Raw genomic sequence first — 21,032 nt, forward strand, 5'->3', positions numbered from 1 at the left:
TACACTCCTGACCTGAACCTCCCCAACCCCAACATAACACATCACTGCCACACATTGGACCAATGCCGTATATCAATGACAACATGTAAGACTCACAACCTGGCCACCATGGGTATGTCAAGCAATGCATGACCAAACATGATTGCAACTGTTCAAATGTGGCTAGTGTGACCATGCACAGTCTAGTATACACAGCAGAAATGGGAGGTGAAACATTGTCATACAACCACAGTACATCCGCCTCAGCATGCATTATTTCACCCTGCATCATCTATTGAACGCCATCCAGACTACCACACCTCATAGTAGTATAGAATGCATCTAGATAATATTTGTGCATACGTACAGGGACATGTGCATGTCCACACCAAATAGCTGCGGGCATGACTGTGAATCCTGAAGGTGGCAGCTCAGAGTGACACACACCTATTTGTATTTGCTTGCAGGTGATAGAGGATATCCCTTGAAGTTGTAGCTACTTACCCCTGTGCAGAACCCGCGGAACAGCCATGAAGAGGAGTACCATCGGGTTCACACCCGTACCCGTGTTGTGATTGAGCAGACCTTTGGCCTGTTGAAGGCACGGTTCCGCTGCCTAAGCAGGTCTGGCGGCGCACTCCTTTATAGGCCTGAGAAGGTGGCAAAGATCACCATGGACTGTGTCATGCTGCACAACATGTGCGTCCGGAGAAATGTACCACTGCCACCTGACATTGACATGCATGCACTGGGTGAGGATGATGAGGATGGAGACCGAGGTGAAGCAGCACCCCTGCCAGTACGTGATGCACAGGATGGCCATGCAGTACGCCAATCACTGATTCACGAATACTTCTGAACCACAGGGACTTTGATAGATGTGTGTCAGTGACACACTGGGTCCATGTGGACATGAACACAGGGAATGTTGGGAGTTGGGCAGTGAACACTGTCATACATTAAATGGATACACACGAAATGAACAATGTCCAGGCATTGAATGTTTTTTCACACAACGTGTGTATTGATTCAAACCCCCAGTGAACTCCCAAAACCCCCAGTGAACTCCCAAACCCCCCCCAGTGAACTCCCCCTAATTCTCCCATTCACCCCCAACACCATCTGAGCCACTCCCATAGTTCTCTCACACTATTTGCGGGACTTCTTGCTGTCCGGGGGCAGCATTTCAGTGTGACTCGCACTCCTTCTCGTAGGACGCACAGGGCCCGGGGTTCCAGAGGAAGTGGGGACAGAGGAAGCAGGTGTGGTGGCTGGTGAGGAGTCGGTGGGGATTTCCACGCCTGCTGCAAGTCGTGGCCACTGCATGTGCAGTAGGATGGATGTCAGGACCTGTGTGATGGCCCCCAGACAGTCTCATCAGCACTGCCGAGGCATTGACTGCGGCTGTGTTGGCCGTTATGGCGGCTGTAGTCCCCACTATGTTTATATTTATTGAATTTATATAGCGCTTTAAGCCAAATCTCCCGCCTGGTGTCCTCGCCATCCGTGATGTATTGGCGCAGCAGGTCCAACATCGACTCCTGTCTGGCCTCCACTCTCGCCAGCCGTACCTCAAGGCTGTTGGTGGGTGCAGCAGTGGTCGAGGGTGCTGTCACGGGTCCTGCATTATCAGTGCTGTCTTCGTGGATGGGGCTCAGGTCAGAATCGTGCAGGCAGGGATCGGCACTGCTGTAGGTGGGTGAGGGCTGAGTTTGGGGTGGGGGTGGAAACGGGCCTTGGGGAGTGTGGACATCCCACATGCGTGACTCCTTCCTGGTCCACATACTCCTCCACGTCATCTTCGGTGGTGGCCAGTGGTTGTAGGTCCTCGCCTTCCAATGGTGTAGGTGTGGGCAGCTGGGTGTCCACAGTGTCAGGCGCACTGGGTGTAGCTGTGGGCTGCGAGGCTGCCCCAGACTTGGTGGTGTTAGTTGCCGTTTTCTGTGGCCGGGACGTGGATGCCCTTGTGGTGGTATCCTGGCTGCCATCTTCTCCATCGGTGCCTTGGGGGGGGGGGGGTAGAAGAGATTCAGGGCATCAGTGATGGTGTTACATGCCAGATGCATTATATGGTGCTGTGGAGTATCTCATTAATCATGCATTCATGTCTTACAGGTGTGTCACACAGGGTAGTACTAGGGGGCATTTTGGCATTTGCTGCATGGCAGGTGGCATGCCGTTGTATTGGGGTTTGTGTGATGTATTACATGGGCAAGGTCCGTGTGTGTTGGTAATGGGATTGGCACTCAGCATGCATTTCAATGTGGCAGGGTTTGCCGCTCCATCTGGACAAGAATATGTTCATATGTGTGTTGGGACATGCATTGCCTTGCCTAGACTCTCTTCCACATAACTTCTGCTACGTCATGGTTTCCCATACAGACATCTGCAGGGTCACTCACCTCCATCTGCTGATGTTGCCGCACCCGTCCCCATCTCCCCAAATCCCTCGATGGACTCCAGATTGATGAAGGTGCTTGCCGTCTCCTCCCAGGTGGTCAGTTTGGCAGGAGAGTGGGGACCCCCGCCTGTAGCCATGGCCTCCCTCCTGTTGCTTGCAAGAATATTGCAGACCCTGAGGTGGAGGTCATCCCACCACTTCTTGCAATTCCTCACTGTCCGTGGGGTGGTTCCAACAGCAGAGACCTTGCGGGCTACCTCCTGCCAGATCTCCTTCTTGCGCTGCTGCACCTCACGCTTCAGGTTCTGGTCTTTTATCACATCAGCATGTGCAGGAAGGGTATCCGCAAGCATGTTCAATTCTGCATCAGAAAAGCGTTTTTATTCCGCAGGCGGGGGGTAGTGTTCTGGGTCGCCTTCGACATGGTGTATGTATTGCCACTGCTCTCTCCTGTAAACAACTGTTGGTTTGGGAGGATTGCAATGGATTGTGTTTTTAAAGATGGCGGCCGGCGCATTTCCCGTTCCGACGCGATGACGTTACTTCCGGGTCCGGTATTACGAGCAGGGTATTTGCATGTTATTACCGGGTCGGTATTAAGGGGTTCTAGGCAGAGGCGGTATCGGCATGTCCCGTGATGGCGCTATCGGAGATGTTGGAGGGCCTTTAGCGACATGCCGGTATGGCCATTACCGGCATGGGGGTTCGCGCATGCTCGCGCACTCGTAATCACCCGCTATTAGCGGCGCCATACGAGCACGGATCCGCCCTTACCTCCATGCCGGTAATGACCCCGTTTTTACCGCGCTACTCGTAATGAGGCCCAATATGTTCTTCCTCGCACAACATGTTCCAGGGGAACTCAATCTTCTGGCAGGCATACACAGCAGAGACTCCTCCTCCCTCCTCTCCCACCCGTAGAGCACGAGTGGCAGCTATAAGAGGACATTTTACTCAATGTCTTTGCAGAATGGGGATTCCCAGAGATCGACTTGTTCGCCACGCAGGAAAACACCCAATTCCCAGGCTACGCCTCCAGATACCCACAGAACCGCTCTGAGGGGGAACTGTCTCTGATAACATGGTGCAGGAGATTTGCCTACGCTTTTCCCCCGATTCACCTTCTCAACAGAATAGTGCACAAAATGCACCAGGAACCAGTCACGATGATCCTGGTGGCCCCTATGTGGACCCGCCAGCCTTCGTTCTCCAATCTCATGGCAATGTCAGTCTCCCCTCCTAGGAAGCAGCCATGCCCGTACAACACGCTGTCCCATGATCAGGGAGTGACACTATTTCCATGCCCCCAAACACTCAATTTAGCAGCCTGGCTTCTGAAGTCATAGAGTTTGGGCACCTTCAAATACCTCAGAGATGCATGGACATACGCAGGGAGGCATGGAAACCTACCACCAGACATTGCTGCTCCAGTAAATGGAAGCGCTTTGTTACCTGGTGTAATACCAAGAGCGGAAATCGTATTGATTGCTCTCCTAAAGACATCGTCCTTTACCTAACTCACCTGTTAGATTCAGGGCTGGTTTTCATTTCTCTAAAGGTCCACTTAACTGCTCTTTCGGCGTACAATACGTCCCAGATCAAAGTTTCATGCTGGAAGATTCCTGTCATTAAAGCCTTTATGGAGGGGGTAACGAGACTTCATCCCCCTTTTTTCAACCCAGCCCCCGGATGGGACCTGAATGTTGTCCATACCAGACTAATGGGACCTCCCTTTGAACCATTGCACAAGGCTAGCCTTAAGGCACTCGCCTACAAGACTGCCATCCGAGTGGCCATTACCTCGATAAGGAGAGTTAGTGAACTGCAGGCCCTTTCAGTTCAGGACCCCTTTGTTACGAATCACAGGACAAGGTGCTTTTGCGCACACACCTACGCTTTGCACCCACATTTATCTCAAAGTGCCATGTGAACCAGTCCATCGAACTGCCCACCTTCTTCCAAAACCCCACTAACGTGTCAGAAAGGAGCCTCCACACACTAGATGTGAGGAGAGCTGTGATTTACTATCTGGAAAAAACAAAGCCACTAAGAAAAACAAACCACGTCTTCATTTCAGTGGCAGCTGGTAGCGAAAGTGACCCTGTCTCTAAATTAGCTATTTCTAAGTGGATCGTAAACTGTATCACACTGTGTTACGCTCTTGCTAAGAGAGATCTACCCTTCATGCCTAGAGCACACTCTACTCTGGACACAGGGGCTACCATAGCATTCATTGCAAATGTTCCTCTAGATTCCATTTGCAAAGCAGCAACCTGGGGTTCTGTACACACCTTTACACAACACTACTGCCTAGATGCGCACTCTGTCTGATTCTCAGGTGGGACAAGCAGTGCTAAGACATCTCTTTGCACCTGTTCCTTCTGACATCCCACCACCATCTCTGGGTACTGCTCGCTAGTCTATGCACAGCATATGATTCGAAGCAGATTCACAAGCATCAGAAGACATGCATTACTCACCGTAATTGTATTTCTGATGATTGTATCTGCTTAGATTCACATGCGCCCTCCCTTCCTCCCGTTTTGGAGTAGAAGGAACATAGACTTCTTACACCTTCTCTCTTCTGTACTCACTCATGCAGAATATAAGGCTCCCTCACTGCAGAAAATAAAAATTACCAGTGGGACCTCGACGCGGGAGGTATTTTGGGTGCACGGCACGTCACGTTGGGGATAGTGTTACAGTCAAGCCCATGTCGACATCCCCTTTGATCTTCGAAAAAAAAAAGATGCAATATTCTGTGATTACCACTAGATGTCGGACTATATGCACAGAATGTGAATCTAAGCAGATAAATTACTCACCGTAATCCTAATTCTGATGATTGAATGTCATACGCCCACTCTCGCAGAAATGCATATTCCCTTAATTAGACCTTCAATACCTCCCATTTAGTAGATCTGTGCAAGGTGCCCCAGTTATCTTCCAGAAATTGATTAATTTCATTCCTAGCAATGCCTTGAACGCAGCATCCTTTAGCAATCTGTTATCAAACTTCCACTTGGGTTTGTGTGGGTGAGTGTTCCTTCTAGCCACCCCCCCCCAAAATGGGAGAGTGGTCCGAGAAAGTCCTATCCAGGTATTCGTTCGATGCAACCCAATCAAGTTTTTCCTCCAACAAATGCGTAGTCAGTAAGTGAATAGGATCCATGGACCGCAGAAAAATAGGAGTAACTGCACTTGTCACCATGCAGCACCCCCATGCATTTGTAAGGCAGAGATTCCTAACCACCCGTGATAAGACTCTCGTTGCTGTGCCCAGCTGCCTACCCGTAGAGCTGGCCACATCTAGTGCACAATCCAACACAAAATTGAAATCTCCAAACCAAAGTCCAAGCGCTCCTGTGCTGTACCAAAAGTCCTATATTCCCTGGAAGAACTCGGCCTGGCGCACATTGGGAGCGTAAAAGTCCCAAGAAAAAACATTGCGATACCCAGTATTTCACCCAATATGGCTACATACCTCCCTTCCTTGTCCTCCATTGTCTGCAATATCTTCAGCATCGTGGAATCCGTGACCCATGTGAGCACCCCCCTAGAGTAGGTGGAGAAAGCCTTGCCAACCATATCCCCTTTGCACCGTGCCCTCAGCACTTGCAGCCATGCCCAACCAAATGGGTCTCTTGCAAAATAGCCACACCAGCTTTATGCCTCTTAAGATACGACTGAATCTTACCTCTTAATAACGTTATTCAGCCTCTTACATTGCAGCTTATTATCTTCAATGTAGACATGCTGTCCAATCTGCGACATTAGTACCTGTCACCACCAGCCCGACTCCAGAACAAACCAACAAGGTAAGAAAAAGGCAAACAAGCCTAAAACAAACAAACCCCTGTTCCAAGAGAATCACCTTGCCCCCACCCCACACCCACAACCACTAGCATAGGACGCACCCCCATCTGTCCTGCCCACCCAAACCTCATCCTCATCCCACACACACAAGGCTTTAGGTTACCCCTCAACTCCCATGTCCAACCCTTATGGCCAGAGATGTGGGCGAGGGAAAAACACTACGGTGGGCTGCTCCACCCAGCCTCGGCCGACCACCCCTAGCAAAAACACCTCTCTGTGTTCATTAAACGGCCAGGCCATTAATATAAAACGACTCAACACACATGTGAGGCTTCCTACGCACCTTTCCATAGCTCTAAAATTATAAATCCCCCCACAATGTTAACCCTACCAATATTTGTTCCACACCGTCACTTAAAACATCACCTTTCGTGCATGCCGTGCAAAAGCAAACGGCAATCTCAGACATGTGTCTCAGCCATTGTTCCCACTCCACACAGGTCCCACATTGCCACCGTCTACATCGTTTAGCTCAGAAGACCCCAACCTGGCTTCAATAGTTCCCCTCTCAGCTCCAGCATGCCATCCTCAGTTACACATACTCTCCCTGCATCATTATTCCTGGTCAGACTTCTAATGCGAGGGGGAACTCCCCACTCTTGGCCCCAATATATGCCCCCTCACACTCTGGGGTCTAGCTTTGTCCCCATATTCGGGAGTCCAACCAGTCCCACACCTCAGCCAGATGCTGTTTAAAATGGGAGTGTCCATCTACCAACACCTGCAACTTTGCAGGAAAGAACATCATAGATTTCAAGCCAAGGTCTCTGAGTCTCCTCATCCCATCATAGGACTTGCGCTGTTTCTGTACTTCTTGGGTGAAGTCCGGAAAGACCAAAATACTCATACCCCCCACTTTGTTATACGCGCGTCTTGAAGGATCGGATCTTGGTCTCTGTAATTCAGGAGCTTCGCCACGATGGGCTTCGGCGAAGCCCCAACAGGGGATTTCAAACCAGATGCCCTGTGCACCCTTTCAAAGCTAAACCACATTGATAGCCCTCTCACCTTCAGGACATCTGTGATGAGCTGCCCCAGGTCCAGTTCAACTTTGGGGCCCTTCTCCCCCTATGCTATACCTACGTTCCTGATATTACTTTGTTGAGTGTGGCATTCTGCATCTTCTGCTTTGGCCTCAAGCGCTCTCGTAGCTACTGTAAGAGTGTCAATCCTCGATTGCAGTATCGTGACTACATCTTCATCGTTTGACCGCCCCCCCTAGCCCCCCGCATCCTCCCTTATCGGCTTCAAACACCCGCTCACCCGTCTGCCTGAGGTCAGCTCGCACCAGGGAAAGCTCAACCGTGACAGTCTGCACTTTGCCCTCAAGTGAGTTCCTGGAATCCTGGATTGCCACCATAAATTGCCCCAATGTCACTGCTTCCTCATGCGCGGCCAGGTCAGATCCTTCCTATTCCCCTCCTTCCACTCTTCTTTCTCTCCCTGGAAAAATGAGTCCTTTTAAAGAAAATCTGTATAATGTGAACAGATCACATATTAAGGTTCCTTCTTAATATAGTAGTGACTTCACCACAGAGCTCTCTCAGCCACCAACCACTGCACGACCCTTCACTGACTCACTGATCTGACACGCAAGTGAAAGAAGAAAGACCTCTTTTGGTCACTTATTAGAGTCCATGCCGCTTTCTTTCCTTTTACGATGCCTTGACTATTTGTCCCCTCTTAAATCCATTCAGATCTCACGACTCTTACATTGTTGTCGACCTTTGGAGCCCCCAAAAGAAGGGTTTTATCCAAGGAGACCAAGTCTGCTTAGTTTCCCTGGTTAACTACCCTGACCCTACATGGTTGTATTGCGTCTGATTGGTGACAGTGTACTTTAAATTCAGTTGCTGCATGTTGTGAAGAACCTGAGGGTGTCCTCACCTTTTATTTCCCCGAATCCTCCTCTCAGGTGGCCAGAGAAAGGCCATCGCTTTGGATCCTGAACCTGGGGGTGGATAGGCTAGGGATGCTCACCTGGGTGGAGGGAATTTGGGGAATGGGAGGAAGACGTCCTTAGATGAGACAGTATCCCCCTTTTCCCCTTTCATAATGAGTCCTTTATCCCTAAAGCCTTTGTGGGATATTGTCAACCCTTTCCCTTCTTTCCCACCTTAGTCCTGGGACGTGGAAGAGACCAACTAGGAGGACACATCCTCATTTCACTAACACACACATATATCAGAGACCAAACAAACCGAGGTGCAAATGCTTTGTTTATTAAATCGGACAGTACCAAACACCACGCTGGTACTGAGACGAGGAAGAGGACTATGGAGGCACACCAGTGGTACAACCAGGCATGTCTTCCTAATGGAGTGCTCCAAAGTCGGGCAAGAGAACTCAATGACCCACACCTGGGGCCACTTAACACACCTGATGAGTATAAAAATGCCTGCCGTTCTGAGACACGACGAATGGGCTGGAGGAAAAAAGTTGGAGACACAGGTGGCTGGAGCAGTGCTGCACAGGAGAAGGGGATGCTGTAGCTGTGGTCGGCTGTGTGAGGGTCCAGAGGAACTGCTATCTGCCGGAGCGGGTCTGGTGGGGAGAAGCCAGGAGAGCTGGCATTTTGTGCAGTGCAGATAGCTGAAGGCAGAGTCTGGAGAAGCCCATCGCGGAGGAGCCAAGAGGATGAACGTTGCTGTGTGCGTCCGGTGAGTTCAAAACCAATACACACTGCGACCGGGGCGCTCCGGTAACATATGTTAGGGAGAATTCTCAAAATGTGCTCATTTCCCTTACCTTTTGAGACCCCCAGCAACTTTGATGGATTTCTAGGATTTCATTGTTTTACCTGGGAAGAGTGTGAGCCTTTTTTCCCACTCTTCCATGTATTTTGATGTGTGTTTTACTTTTGTGTTCTTTGGTTATGAAGTTTTTAAAACAACTCCATAGGCATCATCTTTTTCTGTGTGTCACACAGCACCTTCAGTGCAGTGGCACAGGGATGTCTTTCAGACTTCCCAAGGTTTAATTACCTTCTCTGGGAACGGCTACCGTCTCCCAGAGCATGTAAAGTTAAATTGACTTTACTAGTCTCTTTAAATTTATAGACCCAGAACACATTATCTTCCTATAGAGTGCTGGAGGGGTAGCCTAGCTTCCCCTGAGTCAAAACACTCATGTAACAGTCAAATGTTACCCTTTCCTACTTTAAAGGGCTGGTGGCAGTGGTTTAGATCAAACTACCATGATTTTTCCCGACCGCGCACAACGGTAGATAAAAATCAGGTAGGCCATGTTTTTCAATATGGCACCCAAGACCTATCTGTAAAAACACTCTGGTTGACTTTTTTCACCATTTCTTTTATGAAAGGTCCTTCTTGTGTTTGTCTCTGCGCGCCAAACCAGGTTTGGTCCCTTTGTGCATTGGCCTTTGGCGGGCTTCAGTGCTGATGCCCTCCTCTGGCGCCAGGGTGTCTGGGGTGGACAGGATGTGAGGGAGGTGCCCGAAACTCCTTGTGCTTAGACTCCTAGGAGACCTGAATGCACTCTGGCGTGATTGGCCGGCTGTCTGTCCGGCAAGAACAGCCACCCTACTGTGTGAGTGACAGCCAGGCTGGAATGAATTGGGGAAAACTGTTTAAAAGCAGGTCTCTGGGACTTGAGTCGATCACTGGAACGAAAGAACCGAAGGTGAGCTGAAGGAAGAGGACTGCTGCAACTCCTGGACGACCGGTGAAGCCCTGCTGCAGGTCTGAATTGTCTGAAACTCCATCGACAGAGAAGCCCTTCTAGGTTAACTTCTTCCCTTGAGTTTGGTGTGAACAACCAACTCGTAAGCCGCCTGAACACCGTCCCCTCCTGGTCGAATTTCTGCAGAGTGCTGTGGAAAACCGGATAGCCAGTGGGAAGGATACCAGTTTGTGGTCTTTAAGGCACTCACACATTAAACCGACATTTTGACAAGCTTGTGGCCTCATCCCTGGCCAGTGCAGGAACCTCTTGATGTCCTCCTTCTTGTCCCCACAACTGAAGCTCAGGAACAGCGAGATCTGCTTGAACTACCAGGAACAACTGCCTCAGCTACAGCTCTTCTTCACTTTAAAGGTACTGTGCAAACGCGGTCCGGAAATCTTTTCGGCCACTGCGAAAGTTCGTGGAACTTTCCCAACTTCGAAAGCTTGTCCTTCCCTAAACATTCGTCTAACTTTTTGCCTAGCCAAATTCTTCTAAATTCCGTGGCAAAGACTTAACCGTTTACTACCAGAACTGTGCTATCCTATACAAAGACTCTGAACCATTGACTTTGGCCCAGGCCTATGAACTGAATTGCTGGTTGTAGTTCACTGGAACCCTTTGCCCTGTCTATGAAAGTATTTGTGCTACTGATTCTTATAACATTTTCTTTTTACCCCTTTTTAAAGTAACTGAAGTGCCATTTTGCTCCCTATTCAGATGAGCTGAACTTGTTCAGAAACTGATTGGTTTTGTATTGTAGTATTAGATTGTGATATTGAGGTGCTCTTGCCAGTGTAATGATTTCAAACTGACTGAGTAAATGTATATTTTTTACCAAGAAACCTTGAGTAAGTGTTTGTTTGAACCACTGTATTTGTTGGTCTTTTGTGTAACTTGTTCTACTGCTCACTCAACACTTGAGATAAGTCTGGCTGCTGCTCAGCCACTGCTACCACATAACTGTGTAGTACAGGCTTGTACCAAAGGTGAAATTGTACTGACACTTGTAGTCTTAATTGCATTAGTGTTCCCAAAGGATACTGCATGTGATTCTGCCTAACAACGTATAAGCAAGTCTTTTTGCAAATGCCGAGTGAACGGCAAGGGATTAAAAGTAACGTTGAATACTGGAACAAGTATTGTCAAGATATCGAATGAACTGAAACAAATTGAAAGTACTTGTGAATGCTGCACAGAGTGAAAAGACAATTGAATGCTCACAAATGGAGCGAAAGGACAGTAGTACATGAAACGGAAGTCAAAGAATAGAGTTTATGAAACAAGTAGAAGCAAAGTCAAGAGAATACCAAAGAGGGTATGAAGATGAGAAACTAAATAGTGGCCCAAAGTCAAGAGGGGCCCAGGTATTGCAAGCTGGGAGAAACTTGTGTTGGCAAGAGCCAGAGGAATACAAGCCATACTAAAGTGCATGGTGGCTAAGTCAGTCACGGGACAGTGTCTAAAGAGAGATCCTCACCCTCATGCACAAATGCATCAGACTCTCAGCACCATCTTACTTATCTGAAACCATCACCAGAGTCATCTCTACTCGCCCCAAAAGAAGTCACCACGCCTACCAACTCTGCGTTCCACACATCAAAAGAGCTAACGCCGGAGATATAGGTTTCCCTCACTTAGCTCCCAAATTATGGAAAGTACTACCCAATGAACTCGGAGCTGAACCATTCCTATCCATCTTTCGCAAAACCCTCAAAACCACTCTGTTCAAGTCGCTCCACCTGCTCACTAAGCAAAGCATGTAACTAAGCTTTTTCACCTATGTAACCACTAAGCATTTTTTATCCTCTGTAATCAGCAAGTTTCTTTGTAACAGCGCCTTTGATGCCTAAGGACTGCTGTGCAATTTATAAATGCTAATAAATATTAATAATAAATAGAACAATCAGTCATCCCATGACACACTGGAAACTCAGATGGACATGCGAGTGGCAGAGTTGGAGAGGAGAGAAACTGAAATCACTCTCAAGATGGAGACTTCGAGAACCGTGAGAAGAGGAACAATCTATGATTTTTTTTGGCATGCTCGAGAACGATGGAGAAACAGAGATGGACCTTCGGAGGGCTATACATGGGTTGGCTAAGCTTCTATTTGGAGATGACACCATTGATTAACCCAAAATCGACAGGGTGCACAGGGCGGGTGGAGCAAGCAGATGCCCGCGGTCTGTCCTTGCCTGCTTTCACAACTACCCGGATCAGTTGAAGATTCTGGACAGGGCAAGCACAACCGGTCCAGTGATGCAGAGTAGTGCCAGACGTTTTTTCAGGACTTGTCCACCCTCACGTTGGCTAAGCGGCATCTATGTGCTCCCCTTTCGAAATGGTTGAATGAGAAGGGAGTGCACTTTAGATGGGGATTTCCCTCCTCCATCTCTTAAGAGATAGATGGCTATAACTACAAGCTGGTCACAGTGGATGACATATGTAGGGTCACGGGAGAAATGACTGGGGATGCAGAGCCCACGCCGGAAGAAGGTTCACAGGGACCAGAAGATTGACCCAGACGCATAAAGGGGCCCAATAGGCATCGAGGGCCCTGTTCAAGGAAATTCAGGAAATTAAACACGACCACTGATACCTGAGGAGTGCTCTGTTCCCCACCATGTCTTTCTGTTTCCAATTCTGTCGAGTGCACAGCTTTTGACATGGCCCATCCGTGGGGAAGGTTTACTTTGAAGTCCTGAATCTTGGTCCAGTCAGAATTCGGGCAACAATGATGTTTTGGTGGGAGGGGTGGGGGGAGGAGATCATGGTTGTTTGGGGGTCAGAGGGTGTTGGTGGGGTTTTATGTGTGGTGGAAGGAAGGGGGCTCTTGGCATGGAGAGGAGAGTGGAGGTGACACAATGGGTTTGGGTCCTATTGGTGGTCCGGCACTCGACCAGTGATGTTACCTGGAAGAGACCGGGTGCTTCAGGGGGAGCGAGAGGCACTGGGGGGTAGAGGGATATGTTGGGATATAGGGGGGGGGGGGTTAGGGAGGTCTGATATAGGGGAATTGACAGGGAAATATGGTGTGACCCGAGTAGAGGTTAATGTGAGTTTGATGTGGTGGAGGAAATGGGAGGATGCTGAGGCATGGCAATGGCGGATCTGAAAAAGAGGGGAGGTGGTGACCACCTGCGGGTCTGCACATTGAAAGTTAAGGGGCTTAATTTACCTACTAAAAGGTCCTTGGTGGCCAGGGAGTTTCGGAAGATGGGGATGGATTTTCTCTTCCTTCAGACAAGGTTTTCTCGTGGAGGGGAAAGGGCGATTCCCTGCAGTCTAATTGGACAGGCGTATTGAGGGTCGGGTGACTCCAGTAAGGGAAAGATTGGCATCTTATTACATGTGCGATTATGAATAGGAGAGGAGAGGATGTGGAAGATTGTGGATGGGAGGGTGCTGGTGGTTTCGGGACTCATTAAGGGTGTAAGGATTACCTTTGCGACTATGTACATCCCCAACCAGGGGCAGTTGAAATTTCTGAAGACAATGCTGGTTCGAGTGTTGAGTGAGGGTACAGGGCGCTTGATTGTGGGGGAGATCTCAGTATGTGGGCGGATTTTACCTTGGACAGACGGGCCCTGCGTCAGTCGGGAATGGAAGCCCTTGTGGGGCGCGGAGATGGTTTGCAGGCAGTGTTTGATTCAGATGACATATGGGACATGTGGCGCTCCTTCCATCCGTCCATCCAGAGGGGCTTTACATTTTACTCTCCGCCGCATGGGACCTATACTCGTATTGATTACCTTTTGTATCACAAGGGAGTGGCGGGAGATAGCCCTGGGCTAGGAGATTCATCCGGTCAGCTGGTCGGATCAAGACATGGTCTCCATGGTTGTGCGTTGGTAGGTCTTTGTGGAAGTGTAATGAATCATTGTGGAACGATGGAGTGTTCAGGGAGGACTTGGAGGGGGCGATCAAGGAATTCTTCCTTTTGAATGACACTACAGAGGTGGACTAGGGTATGGTATGGGATGCAGCAAAGGCAACCGTGAGGGGGTTATGGATCAGAGATGGAGCTCAGAAAAAGAGGGAGAGAATGCGGTTAAAGACTAGATTGCGCACTTGGTGCCTTGGAAAAATATATACAAACATTGTTGGAGAAGTAGGAGAATGGATGGAGACAGTCAGGGGTAAGAGGGAGGAACTGCGGTTTGTGGAGGACGGCAGGATAGTCCGAAAGCTTCAGTTCCTGAAGCACAAATATTATGAAAAAGGAGATAAGGCGGATGCTTTGTTGGCGGCCCGTCTACTAGGGCAGCGGTCCGAACGATGGATTGTTACGCTCACCTGGTTCCCACAGGGGCGTTGACTGTAACTGGACAGCTGCGGTCTCCACCAAAGTGACGCGTAGTGCAGAGATGACAGACTGGACTGGCCCGCCTAATTTCGTCTGCTTGATCCGTAGAAGTATTCTCCTGAAAGTGGAGAAAGGGGAATTACCCATCCGTAGATTTGAGTGATAACACCCCACTGTTCTTCCCACTAATCACCTCCGATATCTCCTTTCATAGTCTCACCTTATGTTTATAAAAGACGAGCTCTCCTTCCTGCGTGGAATGCAGGGGCGCGTAGATAACCAGTTACTTCACTGGTCCGAAGGAATTGGGAGAGTTCCAGACCAATATTGACTCTGAGGTCCCTGGTGAGGAACCGTAAGTATATAGTTCGTAAGAGTTCAAAATGTCTGATATTCACTCTTGTCCGATTCCTTTTGTCTTGCAGCTTGACCGAAAAGAAGATTGCCTCGTGGCAGCTGGTAGCGTTCAGGTAAGAGTCTGTATTACCCAACACCGTCCGGTAAATGATAACTGTGTTTAATCTGTTGCTTTCCCTCCTTTTACAGGTGCGGCGTGAGAAATTATGACGTCTTAATGAATAATGCCTCCGGCGGTAAAATCAGGTAAGTCTATGGTGGTAACAGAGATTGCCTTTGTTTATTCTCTCAGCTCACCTTGCTGTTCTTTTGTCCCCCTTAGGTGCCGGAGTTCGGCGAAGATGTGATGGAGACTGCGGCGGATCGTGGAGGTGCTGCGAAGGCTGGTGAGAATAGCGCAGCGCTACAGTGGGCGATGCGACGCATATCAAATTAACGTCTCTTTCCTTGTTTGAAGGCGCGATGGATCCGGAATCAGGTGAGGAATAGAAGTAATGTTCATGTTCTAACCTTTCCTCCTTCTTCCCCTTTTCTCTAGGAGCTCCAGACTCGAGGCGGGCGTGGCAGAAGGCTGGATGCTGACTTGCAGGCACGGTGAGCGTTACGCTGCTGGATGCAGAATAACGCGAAGCGTGTGCTGCTCTTCGGGCCTGGTTTAAATAGCCTTCAAAGTAGTCCCAGGTAAGAAGTTCCTCCAAGACCACACCCGAGTAAGAAAATAGTCCCTGAAGTAAAGTAGTCCCCTTCAGACTTCACATTGGCTTGGATTCTTAGCAGCACGGTCTGCAAGAGATAAGTGTAAGCATATGAAGCTGGCGCCTATTGCGCCAGACTGACCCCTTCTATGAGCCCGGTGCCTACGGCGCCAGGACTGTACCCGGATAGCCCCTAGCCGGGGCTGCTGGGCTTTTTCTAAGCATCTGGATGCCTGTTCCCGGGACTGATGGGCCTGGTCCGGATGCCCGAGGGTAGGCATCATGACATGGATAGCGGAAGTGCAGGGTCCTGATGGGGTGGTGGAAGAGATGTCCGGGGGATTGTGGAGGATTTTACTTCCTTTCCATAGGGATTATACAAGGGAGAGGAGACGTGGACGAGGTCAATGGGATGGACGCCCCTATCACCGGGGAGATTTTCAATGCAATCTGATGTCTGCAGTTGGGAAAGGCCCCGGGTGAAGATGGCTAAACCCCAGGCTTTTATAAATATCTTGCGAATACACTGGTTCCACAACTGGTTAAATTGTTTCATAATATTTTGGAAACCGGCCAGGCACCAGACTCGTTTGTTAGGGCCCTTATATTGGTGATATCTAAGGAGGGGAGAGATCCTCTGGTGTGTGGTTCATATCAGCCGATCTCCCTTCTCAATGTAGATAGAAAGATATTTACCAGAGTCCTAGCCTCAAGGTTAGATTGGATCATGCCTCGATTGGTCCACTCTGACCAAGTGGGTTTTGTAAGGGGTCGACGAGGAGCGGACACGATGCAGAAAAACCTGGTTCTGATTGACTGGGCCTGAGGGAACATACTTATTACATACATTTCACCACTAGATCCCTATAGCTTTATCAATACATTCTACATGCTATCTTAGTGAGCCAATGTCTGTGTTGCTCCAATCATCACTGCTGGAATCTCCCACCTTTAATGCTTGAAAGCATATGTCTAAGTACCCAAAGCAAATGCCTTGTGATATGTTGTGTATGTTAGATATATTTAATCAGCCTACGTATGCCCAATGGCAAAAAATAAAACAACAAAAAGTTTCCACTTATGAAAGGATTTGCTACCGACAGTGGTCACAACCTTCACCCGTGTGCAGTGAGTATTTTAAAACACTAACAGGCTACCAACCATAGATTTTGGCCTTTATCAGTGGATACATCTTCAACCGTGCCCCCTGTATATTCTATACACTGATCAGGCACTAGCCATGGACTTTAGAACAAGACTAGCCAGTGGCCACAATCTTTGGCTTTGGCTGTGCCCAAGTCAATAGAACCATATGTTCTTGTCCCTGTTACCATTCCAGATGCTCCCTATTGTGGTTCTGGACTCTACATTTTGTGAGATGAGGGGGTGTCTTCTCAAGTTTCTGTGGCAGGGAAAGAAGGCCAGTGTGGCGCATGATGTATTAGTGCTCCCGAAAGATAGAGGGGGCGGCGGTCTCCCAGACCTGTACCTGTATTATAGGGCCACTCGGATCCGAATCCGGGGACCACCATTGGGTAGGGCTGGATCATTTTCATCTTCGGCCGGCAACGGTGGGGGAATGGCTTTGGGTTCCTAGGGAGCGGATTCCGGTAAGGATTAGAGAACGCCCCATTCTAGGGGTCATTTGGAATATTTGGAGGAAAGGCCTGGAAATGATGGGTGTAACGACTTGGCCCTCCCCGCTGAGTCACCTGTGGGCACCGGGGGTGAGGGACCATATCCCAAATTTGGATAGGTTCCAGAGCTGGTTTGAGGCAGGCTTAACGAGGAGTGGGTAGTTATGGAGGCATGGTCAGTTTATCCCTATAACGAAATTGGAGGAAGCACTCGGGATGGGTAATCTGCAGGCATTCTCCTATTTGCAACGGAAGGGAGTGGACACGATGGAGGTCTGGAAGGACAAGATACAGAGACCTCACCCCGATAGAGAAAATCCTGGATTCTCAAACAGAGATGAAGGGGTTGATTTCCTCGCTGTACGGTGCGCTGGTGGAGGCAGGAAGGGCAAGTACAGAAAGGCTTTGGGATAATTGGGAGAGGGGACTGTAATTGGATGCAGCATTGTGGCAGACATTGGGCCTCATTACACGGATGGCGGTAAGGGTTTACCGGTACCGGTATTTTACTGGTACCGGTAAATCCTTACCGCCTTACTACGAGGTCCCTTTGCGGGTTGGGGAATTTAACGCCTGCTTTTTGCAGGCGTTAAAAACCAACCCGCAAAGGGACCCAGGGAGCTAATTACGGTACCGCAATTTGCGGTACCGTAATTAGCGCCTTCCCCATCCCCATTATGCCCTATGGGGCAAAAATGGGAATGGGGAACGGCAATGGTGGAAGGGGGAATTACCGCCCCGCCAACCTTGGAATGGGGCGGTAATTACCCTTTCCACCAAGGCGGTGCTGGTATTTTACCGGCATGAACCATGGCGCTAATAGCGCCATGGTTCTCCGCCTTCCGTGTAATGAGGCCCAATCTGTTGTAGAGGGTACACGGGTTCAATCTCATGCCAGTAGAAGCTTCATGCGCTCAAGTTGTTGCATCAATTGCAGTATGATCTGATACGCCTTTCCAGAATGTTCTCGGGGGGAGCGCTCTGTGCTTGCATGAGTGTGGTGCGAGTGCGGATTATTGGCACATGTGGTGGGGTTGCGAGAAAGTGCAGGTCTTTTGGGACGAAGTGCTTGGGTGGATTAAGGAACTGGATGGGGTCTCACAAGTGCCAATGCAACTATTTGTATTCTTCGGATTGGATGGCAGTGAAGGGGGAATATAGCGGCCTTCCACACGTGGCACACTTTTTGTTGCTGGCTGGAAGGGCATGCTTGGCATGCACTGGAAGAAGGTCCTGCTCCTGAGTAAAAAGGAATGGTTGTACACTGCTAAGAATATTTACGTGATGGAAAGAATTACGGCTGCCATCCATGGAGGCGGTGCGGGCACTGAAATGTAATGGAGAGAAGTTAGGGACAGGTACATGCCACCTGAGGAGTTGGGGGTCGGGGGGAGGATGCAACGGGGAGTGGAATGAAGGGACGGGCTGGTGACTAAGGGATTGGGACCCCAGACTGTGCGGACCTTGAGGGAATGAGGTTGTGAGCCAATAGAGGAGGGGTAGACGTGCATGCCAGATTTGATCAGCCAGCTATGTGTGCCTTTAGTTTTACACGGGTCGAATGGTGGTGGTAGCCAATACCAGGAGGGGGGGGGCGGCAGGGATGGGGAAGATTTGCAGGGATTATGTAACTTGGCCTCTGTTCAGTATTTTGTTGGGGGATTGTATTGACGTTTTGGCTGTCACATAAAATATGTGAAAAAGCAATAAAACTTGAATTTAAAAAACAAAACAAAAAATCAGGATGGAGTAAGGCCTAACTCGCCCTATGCTCAGGTGTGATTTCCCTACCTAAAGAAAACTAAGGGTAGTCTGTGTCGGGAAGTCCAAATCAAATGTCTGTCTGTGTCTAAAACCTATACTTGCCCTCAAAACTAACTGTATACAATGTGTTCAGATCCTCAAGATGAATAGTGTTCAAAATAAAGTTCAGAGCTTCTTCCAGCTCTTGGCTTGTAATCAGCTTCCCCTTCACCAAGTTCACAATATTGTTAACAAGATACTGGGGTTCCGTTCCCCAAGAATTCAAATCTTCTAGCTTTCTCCAAAAAATACAGTTCCTTAGGACTCTTCCCAGCTCTTCTGATATTTGTTCTTTTCACACGTTCTGTGAGGTCCCAGTGCCGAAAACCTGCAGGAGCAGGCGAATAGCCCACCAGATCCCCCAAACCGGTTCACCAAGCAGCTAAGTTTAACAACTGCTGAGTTGACCAGACCGGGGGGAAAAGGGGAAGTGGAGAAAATAACAAACGGAAAAGGTCCTTCAGGGTTCCTTCTGCTTCCAATGATTCAGAACTCTGGAAACCCTGTAAAAGTCAGCATAAGTTAATTATTACTCTGTACTAGCTCTAACTCTGTTTCAAAACATTTTAATTCCCAACCTCCGTATTACCTGTCTGCTTCTGCTCCCTGCTGAGAGGTTAATTAAGAGGATGGTAATCCTGGTATCAATTCTTCTGACCTGTTCGCTGTGTTCCTGACTCAGGCTTGCAAAGAATTCTCAACTCTTCCAGAAGCTGCTTCAACTTAGAGAACTAAACTACTATTCAACTTTAGCATTGTTGCTCCTTAAAACGAGTAACTTCCTCTGTCTGTGAAAGTTTATCTGCAGCCAACACCATGGACTTCTGACTACTTTTATAGTTGCTACTCAACAATTAGAAATTGCTATTCAACCTTTGCACTGTTGCTCCTTAAAAATGGGTAACTTTCTCTGTCCATAAATCTGTCTGCAACCTGCACCATGGACTTCTGATTACTTTTAAAATTGCTGCACAACAATATTACTTCTTGTCACTGCAGATTGCTGCTTCTCACCCTTGTTTCACCCGTTTTCACTTTTGTTACAAAGTCCTTATCTCCTATCAGAGATACTTAATATTTATAGGTTTCTCTTTTCATTTCACTTACTTGACGCGAACAGTAGAAAACCTTGCCAACTGCGCGCACGCAAATTGCTGACGGACTGCGCCAGCATTAACAAGGGAACCGCGCTCAACCGATACTTTGTTTCCTCACAGCTGACTTCTTTTTCTCTTCGCCATTCAGTCATTTTCGTGAACGCGATATGCGATGCTTACAACACTTCACTAACGCTCAGATACACGTCGCAAGGTGCCTTCTTCTAACGCGCCTCCGACTTTTCAAGGCGTGAGGACACAAGCATTGCAATGCACAGCACGCACGTCGGAATAACATTTCCTTGAACTCGCGCTTCAGCAACATGCTCTAACCTTAAAACACAGTTTCCTGCTTAATATTATTTACAGTTTCTTCCTATTATTTACACAGTTCATTAAATTACAAAACTCTCTTCATCTGACTTTCTATAACAGTTCTTCCATTAAAGTTACACATGCAATTTTCTCTTGGCAAGTTGCAAACAATTTCTTTTTTAAAAGGTCACTTGTCACTTATCTGAATTTCATTCTCTGACATCTCCTGTTGTGTTTTCTTCTTGGTTTCCTCAGTCTTCTATGGAGCTCTTAAGCACTGTGACCTCTAAAAAGCTGGTCTTGAATGAAAGGCAGTTTAGAACCTCTCCAGAGGTTCCAAACTGCATCACAATAGTCTTTAGCCAATTATGGCTGATCAGGAAGTTCACCATCTTTAACTGGGAGAATGCTTGCTGACTAACATGAAGGTCAAGGAAATTATTGTGCATACAATCCACACTTCACCTAAAAACTGCAAAAATAGAGCCTTAGTACCCAGGGACCTGACAAGTTCACATAGACAGTTCAATATATTGGTTTCAAAAGCACATAAAAGGTTGCTGCACAACATAAACTTCTTGATGGATATTTTCAAAGTTTTGTAAGACATTGTCAGACCACCCGGTCCACCCATTACAGGTCACGCAACCGAGTCCCCTTTCTTGGCTTCTCCTGTCTCTTGCCAATGCTTTCTTATAACGTGCAGGTCCTTGATCTCTTTTTGGCTTTGGCCAATACTAGGTTTCTCATACCATACCCTCCTGGGTGTTATCTTGACTTTGTCAATACTTGTGTTTCACAAAATACCGTTCGTAGCATCAGTTAATTTCACAACCGTTCTTTCACTCCAATCATGAGTGCTCAAAAGTTGCTTTTGCT

The 21,032-nt window shown here is 48.4% G+C and overlaps 1 protein-coding gene across 1 annotated transcript in view; it reads left to right on the plus strand.

Annotated features, from left to right (window-relative positions):
* The window catches only part of LOC138580072 (gastrula zinc finger protein XlCGF26.1-like), a 392,628-nt gene that overhangs the window by 55,290 nt on the left and 316,306 nt on the right, over positions 1–21,032 (plus strand). The gene's annotated exons all lie outside the window — the stretch shown is intronic.

This window comes from Ambystoma mexicanum, chromosome 3p (assembly GCF_040938575.1).
Source record: "Ambystoma mexicanum isolate Mex_15411 chromosome 3p, UKY_AmexF1_1, whole genome shotgun sequence".
Taxonomy (NCBI): domain Eukaryota; kingdom Metazoa; phylum Chordata; class Amphibia; order Caudata; family Ambystomatidae; genus Ambystoma; species Ambystoma mexicanum.